Raw genomic sequence first — 17,181 nt, 5'->3', positions numbered from 1 at the left:
AAGTTATGAAAAATTCATATTATTTCATTAAAATTATTATAAAACTAGCAACCTTGCAGTCACTATGTGAACCGGAAAAAAAATTAAAATTTTGCTTTATTAAATAATGATTTTTGTTAAATTGCACTATACTTTCTTAAATATTGACATTTTTAAAGATATACACGGAGAAAAAAATTTTGCTATAGGAACTCTATAGTAGTTAGTTAGTTGTAAAAAGTTCCAGTAGGTTAACGTATTCTTATAGTAACAATACCGTTTGGCTCCTGCAACTCTACATCGTTGAGCTCTGAGAGCTAAACGTTATTTACCTCTCACAACTCTACAGGATCGTTCTGAGACTATAACAAATTTTTGGCAGTCTGATTAATAATTTTTTTTACGATTTAGCATTGATAATTTAATAAATAAATGCGACAGAACGAATTTATATTGCCAACAATAATTGTATATGACAAATAAGAATAGTATTATAATAGAAATAAAATAATAATAGAACTTATATTACAAATAAAAATTATTTATAAAATAAAAATATGGTCGTCACAAAATTATCTTATTTTCTTGACTATATTAATAAATATTGGACATAAAATCACTACCGTATATGCACAAGAAAAGATAAATAAACGAAAATAAATTTTATTTTGTGTTAAATGGGGTCTTTTGAATGTATTCCGATCACTTATTACTTATCACAATATATTTAACTAATAAATTAAATTAACAGTCACTGCAAATGAACCTTGAAAAACCATAAATACAAAACTGTTCTAACGAAATTCAATTTGACAAAAAAAAACCTATTTCCTTAAATAAATAAATTGGGAACTTAATTGTCCTCATATATTTTTAATAATATAGATTAGTAACAAAATAATTATGTTTGGCATTTTAGAAGGTTATGAAATATGTCAGCGCACTCCACTACTGCGCAACGTAGAGCGCTCCCAACTATACCGTTTGGCTCTGAGAGCTCAACAACATTGAGTTATCAGAACTAAATAACATTTTGTTACTGTAACTCTACAATGAACAGTAAACTGTGTATAGTTGTGGTAACTCTACAGTTACGTTACCAGAACGAAATTTTTTTTTCCGTGTAAGCTCATCCCGATGTTACCCTCATCAAGAGCTTTCATTTGAACACCCACATGCATTTTGATATATTTTTCATATATACATATATATAATATATATAAATATATGAGAAATTGATGTGGGTAGTCAAATGAAAGGTCTCGATGAGTGTAATTTCGGGATGAGATTATCTTTAAAAATGTCAATATTTCAAAAGATAAAAGGTCATTTCTTAATTATGTATGTAGAGATAGAGCATTTTCGAATGCAGCCTAAATACTTACCATAATAATAATAATAATAATAATAATAATAATAATAATAATAATAATAATAATAATAATAATAATAATAATAATAATAATAATAATCATAATAATATTTTTTTTTTAACAAAAAATGGAGCGATCATTCTGGGAGTGCTTGTTTTTCAGGAAAATTGTGGGGGTGGATATTATAATTTTTATTCTATAATAATTTTAATGAAATAATATGAATTTTTCATAACTTAAATTTTTTTCGGGCCTATTTTTTCCGATTACCGGAAAAAATATTGCCATATACTATTGCCGTATATACGTAAAAATTTTGGATAATTTGTCGAGAAATTGACTGATTATTTGAAATAATTATCGAGTCAACGTAGCAGTGATTTTTGTTTATTATTTTTATTTTTTTTTTTTAGTTGATAATATATTTAAAAAAATGTATATTTAATTTTATTTTTTTATCGACGCCGGGGAAAGTTTTACCGTCCGTGTGAGACTAAAATTAAAGAAAATTAAAAAAAAAATTTTTAAATGGCACGACTTTGTCTCTGGCTAGTAATAAGTACTAAGTAACTCTAGTGAGTGTAAAAATAAAATTTTGGATGCTTTGTATGTTTAATATATTTAATGAAAAGTGAGAATGAATATAATAATAATAATAATAATAATAATAATAATATTGGTTTATTTAAAAGCCCTAAGATTTCTCCTCCTTGAAATATTTTTTTTTTGACTTTATATAGGCTCGAGTGCATGTCCGTCTCTATTTAAATAAAAATAATATTAATAATAATGATAATGATAAATATATATATATTAGGGTGATTCAAAAAAAAAGAATATTTTTTTTTTTCGTTTGGTACTCTGAAAAATAGGTTCCTAGACACCTCTAAGAAAGCCTCTCCAAGCATGAGTTCTTAATTGTAACGGGAAAGTCCTCCTTCTTACAGTTTTCTATTTTTTCTTATTATCAGATAGAAAAATTTATATCTCGCTTCCAACTACTTGAAAAAATATCTTGTTCCTTAGATTTTGTAGGAAATTGAATGCTCTACAAAAAAGGTCTCTTACGATTTTTTCGTAAACCCAACCGTTTAAGAGATATTAACGGTTAAAGTTTGATTATTTTTGGGAAAATTTTTTATTTCTTATAAATTTTATAACTCAATGAAAAAAAATCATTATGAATGATGAAACTCATAGTTTTGTAGGAAATTTACTGCTCTATAAAAATGGTCTCTTATGATTTTTCGATCAAGTTGAGCGTTTACGAGATATTCATCGTCAAACATCAATGCATATCAATTTTTCTAGTTTTTGATCAATAATTCGAAAAATTTCAATTTATTCTCTGAGTTTCAAGGAAATTTAGACAAATTTGAGTTTTTATTATAAAAGCAACTCCTATAGATGTTTTCTGTTCAAAAATTCATTTGAAAGTTTTTATTCTAATAATATTTTTTTTTAATTTTATCTTTAATAATTTAAAATCTTAATCGCGTTGTCATTTATTATTATGAAATTTGTTCAGTGCGTATTTTTAAATTGTTTTTCACAAAATATACATAAAATTTTCGTTCGAGGGGATTTTTGTTTTGAATTTTTTGAAAAATTTATTCGAGTACAAAAATATCAATTCATTGATTTCTTCAGCAACTTGTGAAAAAATGATTTTGCATTTATGGTATTTAAGTGATGAACTTGCCACTTTATCATTATTTGACGATACCGTTTCATTGGAAGTAAAAAAAAATATTGTTGGAGCTGCTAATACTCGTAACGGTACAGATTCTGAAGCTAAAAAATTTATAATTGATAAAAACGATTTGAATTCATTAACGCAAAAAAGTCTGAGTGACTTTGTTTCTAAAAAGTCTTTAAATCTCTTTAAAATCTTTGATTTACCATATGACTTCCTTGATAAAGATATTGAATCGTGGCCTACTAATGACAGTTACATTGAAAATAAAGAATACTTTAACCAATTGAAAGTTGTTAATGATTCAGCAGAACGAGCTGTTGCATTAGTTAGTGAGTATAATCAATGCTTGACAAAAAATGAAGATCAATTCCAATACTTATTGCAAGTTATCAAAGAACATCGAAAAAAATACCCAAACTGCAATAGAGGAAATTATTTACAGTAAAAGTGTACCGTTATGTTGAAAATATTGAAAATTATATGGCAGTTGATAATTAAATAAATAAATTCTTCGATAAAAAAGTGAAACACATGTGAAACACACTAAATTGAATTATATATTTAAAAAAATGCACTAATTTTTTGTTTTAATGTAATCAAACATGCCCAAGACTAAAAAAACTAATTAAAAAAATAGTTCATAACATATTTCTATTTATAGAAACTCAAATTTGTCTAAATTTCCTTGAAACTCAGAGAATAAATTGAAATTTTTCGAATTATTGATCAAAAACTAGAAAAATTGATATGCATTGATGTTTGACGATGAATATCTATAAATTCATAAGAAATAAAAAATTTTCCCAAAAATAATCAAACTTTAACCGTTAATATCTTTTAAACGGTTGGGTTCACGAAAAAATCGTACGAGACCTTTTTTGTAGAGCATTCAATTTCCTACAAAATCTAAGGAACAAGATATTTTTTCAAGTAGTTGGAAGCGAGATATAAATTTTTCTATCTGATAATAAGAAAAAATAGAAAACTGTAAGTAGGAGGACCTTCCCGTTACAATTAAGAACTCATGCTTGGAGAGGCTTTCTTAGAGGTGTCTAGGAACCTATTTTTCAGAGTACCAAACGAAAAAAAAAATATTCTTTTTTTTTGAATCACCCTAATATATATATATATATATATATTGTGAATGTATTTATATAGTTGCTTGGTCTACTGATAGTAGGGCGAATAAGACTTTAAGTTTTATTAAAAAATTTGAAGGATGTATAGGGTAGTTTTTACTGTGGAAATTAAAAAAAAAAAAAAACTATTAATATTATGATTATTAAAGTGTAAATATTTAAATAAATATATAATTAGATGATAGTATTGTAAATAACAGTAATAATAATGAATGATTGGGGAAATTTTTTGTACAGAATTCGAGTCACGAGAGAGAAATCTTTGGCAGATATTTTATAATAAAATAATTATTAATTATTCAATAATGTGTGATTATTATTAAAAAACAAACAAAAGTATATAAATATAAATAAATATATAAATATATATATATATAATAGAGCAGTTTTTTTTTACCGTGAGATTAATAATTAATGAGATAACTGGTCATTGTTTAATATTCCATAGACTTGATATAATATATATATTATATTATGACACATAAAAATTAATAAAATTAAAATGAAAATCTTTACTCTCCGATGTACTTTATCGTTTTGCTAATTCCACTTATTATTAAGTAAAATAATAATAATAATAATAATAATAATAATAATAATAATTAACAAAAGACAGGGAGAGAAAGAGATTGATTTTTTATGTATTGATAAATACAACAAACAAATTAATCACGTGCACCGTAGTTTAACACTGTATGTTACGTGTATACGTGAGAGTAGTATTGGAAGTCTTCGAGACCCTATAATTATTATTATAATACTAATAATTAATGCTAATAATAATATTTTATGATCTCCGCCGAGTACACGGAAAAAAAATTTGCTCTTATTTTTTTTTATTTTAATTTTTAAAAATTTTTTGGAGTAAAATTGATAAAAAAAATTTTTTTTTCCGTGTAAAAATAAATCAGTTTGTAGTTGTAGAGACCAAAATGCAATTATCAAATAAATAAGTCATTTAAGTCACTGTTAAACAATAAATCCAACAAAATAATAATATTTTGACTCATTTAATTGCCAAGTGTAAAGTCAATTCTAAAGCAAATGCGTGTTTTTTATAATAATAAAAATTCAAAAAAATTTTCAATTGAAAAATAAATTTAGTAGGAAAAATTGGGTAACTATTCACAAATGGGGTCAACCCCATTTTGGGCCATAACTAAGTGAAAAATTAACATTTAAAAATTTTTTTTTATTCTACTTGTTTTTACGGCGCATTTGTGATAAAAAATGTCGTGAAAGAAAAAAATAAAGATTTCGATAGCTTTTTTGCCTTTAAAAGTTGGAAAAAATTTTGGCTCTCATGCTTTTGGATAAAATTTATATTTTATCTTTTTTTTAATGTTTTTGATGTATTTTTTTTTTTTGAAAAGTACATAAAAAAAAACAAACAATTAAACGAACAATTAAAAAAAAAAAAGTTGAATATCACAATTTTCTAAAAAATTTATAAATTTTTTTGAAAATTTTTAAAAATTGTGATCATCAATTTTTTTTTTTGTAAATTGTTCATTTTTTTATGTATTTTTCAAAAAAAAAAAATATATCAATAAAATCAAATAGAAATTTCGTTCAAAAAAATGAAAATTAAATTAGTTGACCCCACGTAAATATTTACCAAAAATTGAATTAACCGATACCTGCCTCATGCAAACGTCTTGTCAGACTCTTACTTGCCAAATGCAAAAAATCACTTAAAAATGATTGTTATAAATAAAATTAACAATGCTGAGAAGAGTAAAATAAACACGCAATTTAAGTGAATGAATGAATGAACAAATTAAAATTGATATAATTAACAAAACGTAATTAAATGTAATTGTAATTGTAAACTGCAATGTAAGAACGTATCGAGTAGGAAAAAGTCACGGAGAATTAGTCTCACATATCAGATAAAGATTAAAACTTTAAATCTAATTTTAAGTACTAGAATATAATTCTCGTACTGATTGTAACATTTAATTAAAGATTTGGAGGACAAATTAAAAGAAAATAACGAATTAAAACGTTGATTAATAAGAGGAATAGATATTCGTAGAGTCGAGGGAGAAATGTACGCCTATTTAAATTTGTAAACCATTTTTTGTCACGATTGATGAAAAAATAATAATAAAAAAAAGAATTTCATTAATTATGGAATTATTATAATTATTTATAACTCTCTCGGTCTCTACTCTCCAACTGCCATTATGTTTTCTCTTGTTTCCCAAAAAATAATTATTAATATATTTAAAATAATAATAATATTAATAATAGCGTCAGTTCTAATTAGAATTGACAATTTTTTACCATACGTAAATCAAAATTGTATACGATTTTTAATACATTTTATTATTATTTAATTACACACGCTTGGCTTTTATTTTAACCCATCCTGCATTTTTTGTTTAAAATATTTTATTTTTGGCAATAAAGTACCTGATTTATTAGATCACTACGCCATTAAATAGAGCAGTTTATTGCATTTTATTTAAATTTTAATAGTGTATATATATTTAAAGAAGGTAAGTAAAAATAAAAACTTTTCATTGAATTTCAAACTATTGATAAAATATTTCCAGGTTAAAAAATTCAAAGCGTGTCCTAAAGTCCTTAAAATTTATCAAGGACGAGGAATAAGCTCCGAGAAATGTTTAAATCAGCTTAAATCCTTCAGACACTCTTTCAGAGAAAGAAAGAGAAGAGCATGAGACATCGGATCAAATTTATAGCCCACAGGATATTCTCCTTCCTTTCCATTTAATTTCCATCTCATCCTTATACTTTGTTCTTAGCCTAGTCCTTTCCACACTTTATTCTCTTTTGCTCCTCTTCCCTCTTTTACTTCTCCTTCTTTCTTGCTATTCTGGTTGTCTTCCGACGCTATAGTACTATGTAGGATATGCTCCAAAGCAACTACTACTACTTTATAGCATAGTTGGTATATCTTGGCCATAAACAACTTATACGCACGGCAGTCTGACGTTTACCGCCCACAGTTGGCCCAACAGACCAGATACCAATCTCTCTCTTAGTCATTCTTATTCCTATATACTATATACAATATACAATATACATAAATATATATTTGCTCGTTAACTTAACCGTTTTCTAACAGACAACACTCCAATCCCACAACAATGTCTTATAATCGCTATTAAAATAATAATATTTAATTGATGCGAGGTAGTTTATTAGTTTGCAGCTCTTATATACATATTGAGACAATAAATTTATTAAATTCATAGTTAAAAAATGACCTTGGATCTTGTGAAATATTGACATTTTTATAAATACAAGCTCATCCCGACATTACACTCATCGAGACCTTTTAATTGAGTACCCACATCAATTTTTCAAATATTTTATATATTTATATATATATATAAATATATGAAAAATATATCAAAATCCATGTGGGTACTCAAATGAAAGCTCCTGATGAGTGTAACATCGAGATGAGCTTATATCTTTAAAAACGTCAATAGTTAAGAAAGTACAGTGCAATTTAACAAAAGTCATTATTTAATAAAGCAAAATTTTAATTTTTTATAGTTTACAAATATTTTATAGTTTACAAATCATGGCAGTTACACAGTGACTGCAAGGTTGCGGGTAAGAAATTAATTTATTGAAAATTTTTAATAGAAAATTTGAGAATTTTTATCCAAAATTTTGTTTCCCGAATTAAAAAAAAATAAGGAAAACGGTTGACCCTAAAGGCCATCTCTGCAACTTCCCGCTACCTCCATACCTAAGTGCTCAACAATTCACTTATTTTTTTAAAATCTTCGAGCTCAAAAATATAATTTTTGTGTAATTTTGAGCTCTCCGGGCTCAAATAAATCGCTGTTCTGTGCTTTTGAGCTCTTCGAGCTCAAAAGGCTAATGGAAGTTGTATAGAACACTACTTTTTGAATTTTCAAACCGCAATAACTTTTGAATGAATTAAACCGATTTTCTCGCGGTTTACGACATTCAACGCAGTTTTTTAAGTTCTTTAAAAAATTTTTAAGCGTAAACTGGTCAGACTAAAAATTTCATTCGACAACGATATCTCACGAACAAATCAACCGATTTTGACCGGACTGGTGGCAATCGACGTGGTTTTTTATTGTCTAGAGCTGATTAGTTTTTGGAATCGATCGGTGGAGCCGTTTAAAAGTTATCCAAAAAAAACCACATTTAAAAAAAATTTTTTTCTTAGTTTTTTTAAGATTTCTCAAAATCTACTGATCCGAATTGTGCCAAATTATACTCAAAATCTAAGTTTGACCAAACCCTTTCAAATGGCACCGATCGCGATAAAATCGAATGAGCCGTTAAAAAGTTATAAGCGGTTCACATACTTTCACACACACACACACACACACACACACACACACACACACACACACACACAGTGACAACCTCGCGGGAGTAGTCAGGGAAGCTTCCTGTAACCTTCAAACATCAAGATCTGATGAAAACTCGATTTTTGCAAAATGGGGTAAAACCAATAACTTCCCGATTTTTGAAAATCTTCGATTTTCTTAGCGGGAAGTTAAAAAAAAAAGTTACCCAGAAAAATTTTTATTTTTGCAACTAAAAAATAAAATTACTTAAAATTTTCAACAAATTAATTTTTTGTTACAATATTACTCATTTTTTTTTTAATTAATTTTTTTATCAATACACTCATTGATTTTATAAAATAAAAAATTACTTTGAATTAAAAGCAAAAGAAAAATTCTTAAGCCAAAAAAATTATTTTGAAGAGTTTTTCTAATCAAGATAAAATTTACTTAAACGGAGAAAAATTTTTTACATCTAAAATTTTTTTACTTAGATCAAAAAAATTCTTAAAAATAATTTACTTGATTCAAGTTAATTTTTTTTTTTTAAGTATATTTAATAACAATTTCGACCTTAGTTAGACCAAAAACCTTCCACCTGCTGACTAAAGTTACAAAACGACCACAATAATTCCCATAGACCAGCGTCGGCTAATTAGCATTTACACACGAGAAGTTGAGCGCTGAGCAAACATCCCCGACTATTCGCTAGGTATTTAAAAAAAATAGCAAAAAAAAAAAAGGAGAAGGTAAGGGAGAAATAAATAAATGAAAGTCTGTAATATGAATAGAAAAAAATGAAATTCAAGGGGTCCTACTGTGCGAGAAATATATAAATGTATACCGATTTGCTACCCGGGGATTTGCGCAGCAAATATCGCTAGTTTTTTCCGTGCAACAATTACAATCCGCTCGTACGGCTACCGTTTAATATTTATATCTTTAATTCTTTATTGATTCGGAAGATTTTTTGGTTTTATTTAATTATTGATCCTTTGAGAGCAATTTACAATTTATGAGTTACTTTATTCAGTAAAATAAAAATTATTAATGGTAAAAAAAAATGTAATTGTCTTTTTAAATTATTTGTATACAAAGAACTTTTTTTTTTAGATAAATAAAAAACACTGGTACTAATAAATTAGCTCAATTCCATTTACACGAAATTTACAGGGTAAATACCTTTGAATCTATTCTTGAATCCCCGTTTACTTGGAATATACTGGTTAGCTGCTCGACCAATATAAAGAGTAGAGCAAAAGTAACACAAAACACAAAACCCGGCATAACTTAGCAGAGTGCAAGTTGTTAACGAGAAAAGGAGTGCAAGACATGACCTAACCGTGACATATTTAGACTAAAACCAGACGCAACTATTCCAGACAAGGTTATTCGGGTCCAGTCAATTATTTTACTTATTTACTTGTTAAAACGTTAAATTAAATACAGTATTTTCAGTAATTTATTCTTGCAAAATTCTCGTAAAAAAAATAAAAAGCCTCCTCTGTAGTGACTATAGACAAATAATCAATTGACTTTGAGTTCAACTGGATTTTAATGCGGGCATTGACTCTGCAATTGAACCCACAGATTCATAATGCAACTCTTCAACTTATAATAATACAAATTGATCTTTGTTGCTGCGCATCCGTATTCAGTGCAAATTTATTTATCTTGGTGGTTAATTGATGAAAATTATCTTATTTTTATCAAACGACAGTCTCTTTTAAATAATAGAAGATGAATCGAAGATTAAAATGAGTATAAAACTGTCGGTAAGCAACGCACTAAGGAATATAATACAATACAAGTAAAGAGAATGTTTTAATATTCAAGTATGAGGGTCAAAGAGTCAGGGTGGGTCAGCCGATCTCAGATCATTGCATTGTTTTTAAAGAGCTGTGTTTTAAATGTCCAGTCTCCGAGTCTACTCTCCACACGTACATATCAAATAAAATATATTGTAAATTTAAGAGAAGACTTTTTATTATTTTCCGAGGACTTGTATCGTCTTCAGAGAAATAATTATTTATTTCTTGTGGATCAAGTAGTAAAACAGCGATAGCAAAGTTGAAATCCATATTACTGACAATATTTTCAGACAAGAGATTAATATTCCTCGAAAATTAGTGTAGTAATAAATAAACTCGAGGCACTAATAGATAATTAGTAGACTAGGTGATTAATTATTTAAATAAATATTTTTTTTTGTCTATTACTATTAGCGCTTCGGTGATTTAATGGTTAAATGGTCGATGCAATCTTTTTGTCAATTGTCATTTTATTATCAATTTTTATTGTATTTTTACTTCTTCGATTGAAAGTCGAAAATGCGGGCCACATTTAGACACCAATAGATAATAAATAAAATCAAAATACTCCTTAATCCACAAAAAATATTTACATGATTCAAAACCTAATCCTTTACAGTAATTGTTAAATTATTCAAAAATAATTTATTCAATCACTTTAATAATTTAAAATAATTCAACAAATTTATAAGATATACAAATAAAAGTTCTTTGTGTTGTTTTTTGACTGATAAAGAGACGTATTACCAGAAGCGGAGTAATAAACATGATCTCATGAGGTAAAACACCTATTTGTTGTCGAAGGATCGAAGGTGGATATCAATTCACACTCATATTAATATTAGATAATAACAAGTACACCGATAAATAATAAATAAAACCAAAATACTCTTTGATCTACAAGAAATATTTACAAGATTCAAAACTACTTGGTTAAAATAATTAACCTACACAGAAAGAAAGATTTCTTGACTGGAGAACAAAATTCTTGGCTCAAGTAAATTTTCGGTCGCCCGAAGTTGTCTTGGCCGAAGTAAAAATTTTTCTTGAAATTCTATTCTTGGTGAAAGTAATTTTTTCTTAATTCAAATTATCATAAATACTTGATACAAGAAATTTTTATATTTGATCAAGATTTTTAGATACTTTAGGGAAGCAGCGCCACCTACTTCAGCTGAGAAAAAAATTTTTTCATCTTGAGAAAATTTTTCTCTTGAATATTTGATACCCATTTTAGATTATTTTAGCGCGCAATTATACATATTGAATGAAAAAAAATGATTCAATATTATTTGATCTTCCCATTTGACATGTTAGTCAATAGAAATATTAATGAAAATTTACTATCAAGATATTTAATTTTTTGGAGCAAGAGAAAAATTTTCTCAAGACAAGAAAATTTACTTCTGTCAAGAACTTAATTTTTTGGAGTAAGAGAGAAATTTTCTCAAAACAAGAAAATTTTCTTGACTTAAATAAATTGTCTTGGATCAAGAAACGTATTTCTTGAAGCAAGGGAATTGATTTGTTGGAATAAGTGAAATTTCTTGTGTCAAAAAAAATTTTTTTTTTCGCCCAGGTAAATAATTATGAAGAAAAATATTTTCTTGGCTCAAGTGAACCTTTCTTTCTGTGTATATTAAATCAATACAAAGTCTGATATTTGTTTATTAAAAAAGTTACTAAACATTAAAAGAGAGTTTAACTGTTAGAATAACCATGGCTCCTTCATATTTATTTATTTAGGACGCGAGCGAGAGTTAATTAAGAAATTTAGAATTTCTTCAAACATTCGAAGGAAGGAATAAAAGTCAAAAAAAGGTTATTTATGTCTTATTTCATTTTAAATAGACATTTATAATCACTTAAGATTTTTTAGGGAACATATTTCAGCTTAGGGTCGTTTAGATCCATTAAACTGAGATACTGGAACCAGTCTCGCGTAAAAATGTGTCTTGGTAAGACCAAGACTGAGATCTTAATAATTGTTTCCAGTGAATAAATTTATTTATAAAAATTGTACGGTCGTCAGAGAAATTCACGCATCGCCGAGTTCTCGTAAAGGTTTAACGACACACAATAATTATTTTTCGATCGACATGAGCGTCAACGGGAAACCCAAAACAAAAATAATAGTTTTTAATGGGAGAAAACATTGCAGGACACTCATAAATTTATTCGAGTGCATAAATGAGAAAGATCGGCGAAGGTAAATGTGCGTCCTATTTCAATAAACCTAGTAATAAAGTCAGTAACTGGTTGGAAATCGAAATGCGAAGCTTTACGACATGATCGTGCTCTAGACGATCGATTTGTCACGACTTGGGTTCTTAACTTGCGTTCCAACGTGTAGAGAGTAATAGGCACCTACTTCAATCAATTCGACGTGAGGTTGTGAGCACACACCCACACATAAGTACTCGGACAAATAACTTTTCTTACTATATGTTCAATACAACTTTTATGATCGTACAGTAGAGCTACATTAAGACTAAACAAAGCTCGATGTATATATATAAATGTATTTATTATTAAACACAAGTCGACTGTAAAAATAATTATTTTTCATTTCATTATTATTATTTTTAGTCTTGTTATTAAATCTTTGATAAAAAATTGTTTATTTAACGTGCACGTAAATTGGAAATGTATATTTAAAATATGTAAAATTGTTTCATATATTTCGATGTTTATATTTACGTTACGTGATTCAAACTACATTAAACCGTCACTACATTTATGCAAATATTTTTTTTAATTTAAAAAATATAATTTGATTTTAATTAAAATAAAAAATAAAATAAATTTTAAATACTAGCAACTTTGCAGTCACTATGTGACTGTCGTGACTTGTAACTATAAATAAATAAAATTTTACTTTATTAAATGATGACTTTTGTTAAATTGCAGTGTACGTTCTTAAATATTGACGTTTTTAAAGATATAAGCTCATCCTAATGTTACACTCATCAAGAGCTTTCATTTGAGTACCCACATGCATTTTGATATATTTTTCATGTATTTATATATGATATATATAATATTTGATATATATATATATATATATATATATATATATATATATATATATATATATATATATATATATATATATATATATATATATTTATATATATATATAATATATATAAATATATGAAAAATTGATGTGGGTACTCAAATGAAAGGTCTCGGTGAGTGTAATGTCGGGGTGAGCTTATATCTTTAAAAATGTCAATAGTTCACAAGATACAAGGTTATTTCTTAATTATTTATCTAGAGATAGAGCATTTTTGAATGCAGCCTAAATACTTATCATAATAAACTGACTATCGGTGCGAATGATATGAAACCTTGAAAAGGCACAAATTCAAATCAAAACCTTTACAATGACACTAAATTTCAGTAAAAAAAACCGATTTTATCTTATGACTATCCTGGACACAAAATTTTTCTTATTCTTTTGATAATATAGATTAAATAAGTTTACTCGAAAAATAGAAAATAATTAATTTTCTAAAAAACATAATTTTAAATAACAATTCTCTAAAAAATATTTTTAATATTTAAAAAAAAAAAATTTCGAAAAAAAAATAATTTTTTTAGAGTATTTTAAAACTGGTGTTATAAAAACGAGTAATGTAAGATGTAGGATGTACCGAGACACTAAACTAGTGTTCTTTAACTTGCAAAAATAAATAATGCAAGAAGTAAAAAGATAAAAATAAGCTTAGATACAAAATATCGTCTGGGAGTGAATATGAGAGAGAAAAATAAATAAATGGATGGGAAAAAAATAAATACCGGCAATCTGTTCGTTACGGATGTTTGTATTTATTTGTCAGGACGATTGTCTAGTGATTTTTTGGCGCTAAAAAAAGCAGAATGCATTCACATTCATTCTCTTGTTATTTTAACTTTTTTACACGCTGCTTAAGCGATTTATACGGTAGCTCCTCACGTTTCGAGTTTCGCGTGTCGGATAACGCGTGATTCACTCCACCAATACAATCATCCATTTTTATTTAATAATAACAATAATACCTAGACTTATTGCATGTGTGTAATGTCTTTGTAAAATTTTAAACAGTAAACTAGCATTTTTGACTTGACTCCCGACATTCGAGCACCGGAAGTCAGATAAATATGAAATAATACCCAAGTTATTGTGTTGTATTTCTTCTATTTATTTCTTTCTATTTAATGAATCTAATGCAAAATAAAAACAAGATAAAATTAAATAATGTAAGGTAAAAGCCCCAGTATATGATCATGTACCAGTATATGATCACTCCATGTATTTGTATATCTATATTCGCAAATATCGGTACAGTCGACGCTCTCTGTATTGGACCTCTCTGTATTTGACCGCTCTCTGTATTTGACCACATTCTTCCTCTGTATTTGACGATTTTACACAGCTCTTATGGACAAGGACGAGTCAAATACAGAGAATGGTCCTGTACGGGTGAGTCGAATACAGAGAGCGTTGACTGTATACAAATACATGGAGTGATCATATATTTGGGGCTTTTACCTCATTATTTTAAATAAAAAAATGAATAAAATTTATCGCAAAAAATTTTTAATATATAATCAATTAAAAAAAATTAAATTGCATTTTAATGAATAAAAAAAATTTTAGATAAATAATTTATCAAAAAAGGATTAAAGTTTTTTAGCAATTTATATTGTATTAATTAAAATATTATGTAATGAATAGAAGTGGTGGAAAAAGAGATAAATGGAAGCTAAGCGTCAGAGTGTGTCTAATGGGAAAACGATACGCGTGTACGAATGATCAGTATTCCCCATTTCCCAAAGAGATGATCGACGCATCAAACTCCAACCGCTGATATAGTATGCTAGGCGAGTTACAGAAGGATAAATAACCGAGCAGGAAGAAATGATGATAAAAAGTCATCGGTTTAATAAAAAGCTTGCTGCTGCCGGAGAAACATGATATGAGAGATGGGAGACAATTTGTGTACGTGGCGATATGCACTCGACAAAGTGGAATTACGAGAGCAAGTGGGTGGTAGAATAGGGAACCCGGTGAGAGCGAATATTCCTCAAGCCTCGTCAGTACTAATTGCTAAATGCTAATGTGCATGCATACGTTTACCGGGGATTATACGGGAATACAAGGTACGAGACTGCAGGATGGATAATATCGAAAGGAGAGAGACTCAACGACACACTTTTAACAGACACCGTATACTTGTAATTATCTGATATTAATATGGGTGTGAATTAATATCCATTCTCGATCCTTCGACAACAAATAGGTGTTCTACCCCATGAGATCGTGTTTATTACTCCGCTTTTGGTAATACGTTTCTTTATCAGTAAAAAAAAAAACACGAGAAACTTTTATTTGTATATTTTATAAATTTTTTGAATTAGTTTTAATTATTAAAGTGATTGAATAAATTATTTTTGGGTAATTTTACAATTACTGAAAAGAATTAGGTTTTGAATCATGTAAATATTTCTTGTGGATCAAGGAGTATTTTGATTTTATTTATTATTTATTGGTGTCTAAATGTGGCCCGTTTTGTTGACTATCAGTCGAAGAATTAAAAATACAATAAAAATTGATAATAAAATGACAATCGACAAAAAGATTGCGTCGACCAGGAATCAAATCTGGGCGGACAGCGTGGCAAGCTACCATTCAACCACTGAATCACCGAAGCGCTAATAATAATAAACCAAAAAAATTATTTATTTCAACAATTAATCACCTAGTCTACTAATTATCTATTAGTGCCTGGAGTTTATTTATTACAACACTAATTTTCAAGGGATATTAATCTCTTGTCTGAAAATATTGTCAGTAATACGAATTTCAACTTTGCCATCGCTGTTTTACTACTTGATCCACAAGAAATAAATAATTATTTCTCTGAAGACGATACAAGTCCGCGAAAAAATGATAAAAAGTCTCTCTTACATTTATAATATATTTTATTTGATATGTACGTGTGGAGAGTAGACTCGAAGACTGGACACTTAAAACACAGCTCTTTAAAAACAATGCAATGATCTGAGATCGGCTGACCCACCTTGACTCTTTGACCCTCATACTTAAATATTAAAACATTCTCTTTACTTGTATTGTATTATATTCCTCAGTGCGTTGCTAACCGACAGTTTTATACTCACTTTAATCTTCGATTCATCTTCTATTATCTAAACGGGACTGTCGTTTGATAAAAACAAAATAACTTTCATTAATTAACTACCAAAATAAATAAATTTGCACTGAATACGGATGCGCAGCATCAAAAATCAGTTTGTATTTTTATAAATTAAAGTTTTATTACGGTGTATGACTAATTTAGAAATTTAAATTACTGATAATGAATATTGTAGTTGGAAGGAACCGATCTTACCTGTTGTAGAAATCTGAACAAGTTCTATTGACCGCAAGTAAGATAAAAATTTATTTATCTGTAATAAATTACAATTTTCCAACAATTTCCGATAAAAAATTAATTTTTTACAATTATTTAAATTTCAATTGAAAATTTAACTTTTTCAATAAATTTTAATAAGGTTTATTTGAATTTTCAATTAAAAATTTGATAATTCTCTTTTCACCCACAAATTTTTGTTATTGTAATTGCAAGAAAAAATTATTTTTGGTTTAATTAAAAATTCCTAGTACTGAGTAATTAAAAATTATAATTTTGTCTGACAAAAATAATAAATTTCTCCTTTAAAAAAATGTTCTTGTGGATTCAAAGGGAATACACTAGACTAAAAATAACTAGACCAAAGTGATACGATTATTATTATTTATTAGTCAACGAAATACATTTAAATAATTAATTATTATTTAATAAACTTTTATTAGATTAG

Source organism: Cotesia glomerata, linkage group LG3 (assembly GCF_020080835.1).
Source record: "Cotesia glomerata isolate CgM1 linkage group LG3, MPM_Cglom_v2.3, whole genome shotgun sequence".
Taxonomy (NCBI): domain Eukaryota; kingdom Metazoa; phylum Arthropoda; class Insecta; order Hymenoptera; family Braconidae; genus Cotesia; species Cotesia glomerata.
This window is presented reverse-complemented; position numbering follows the sequence as displayed.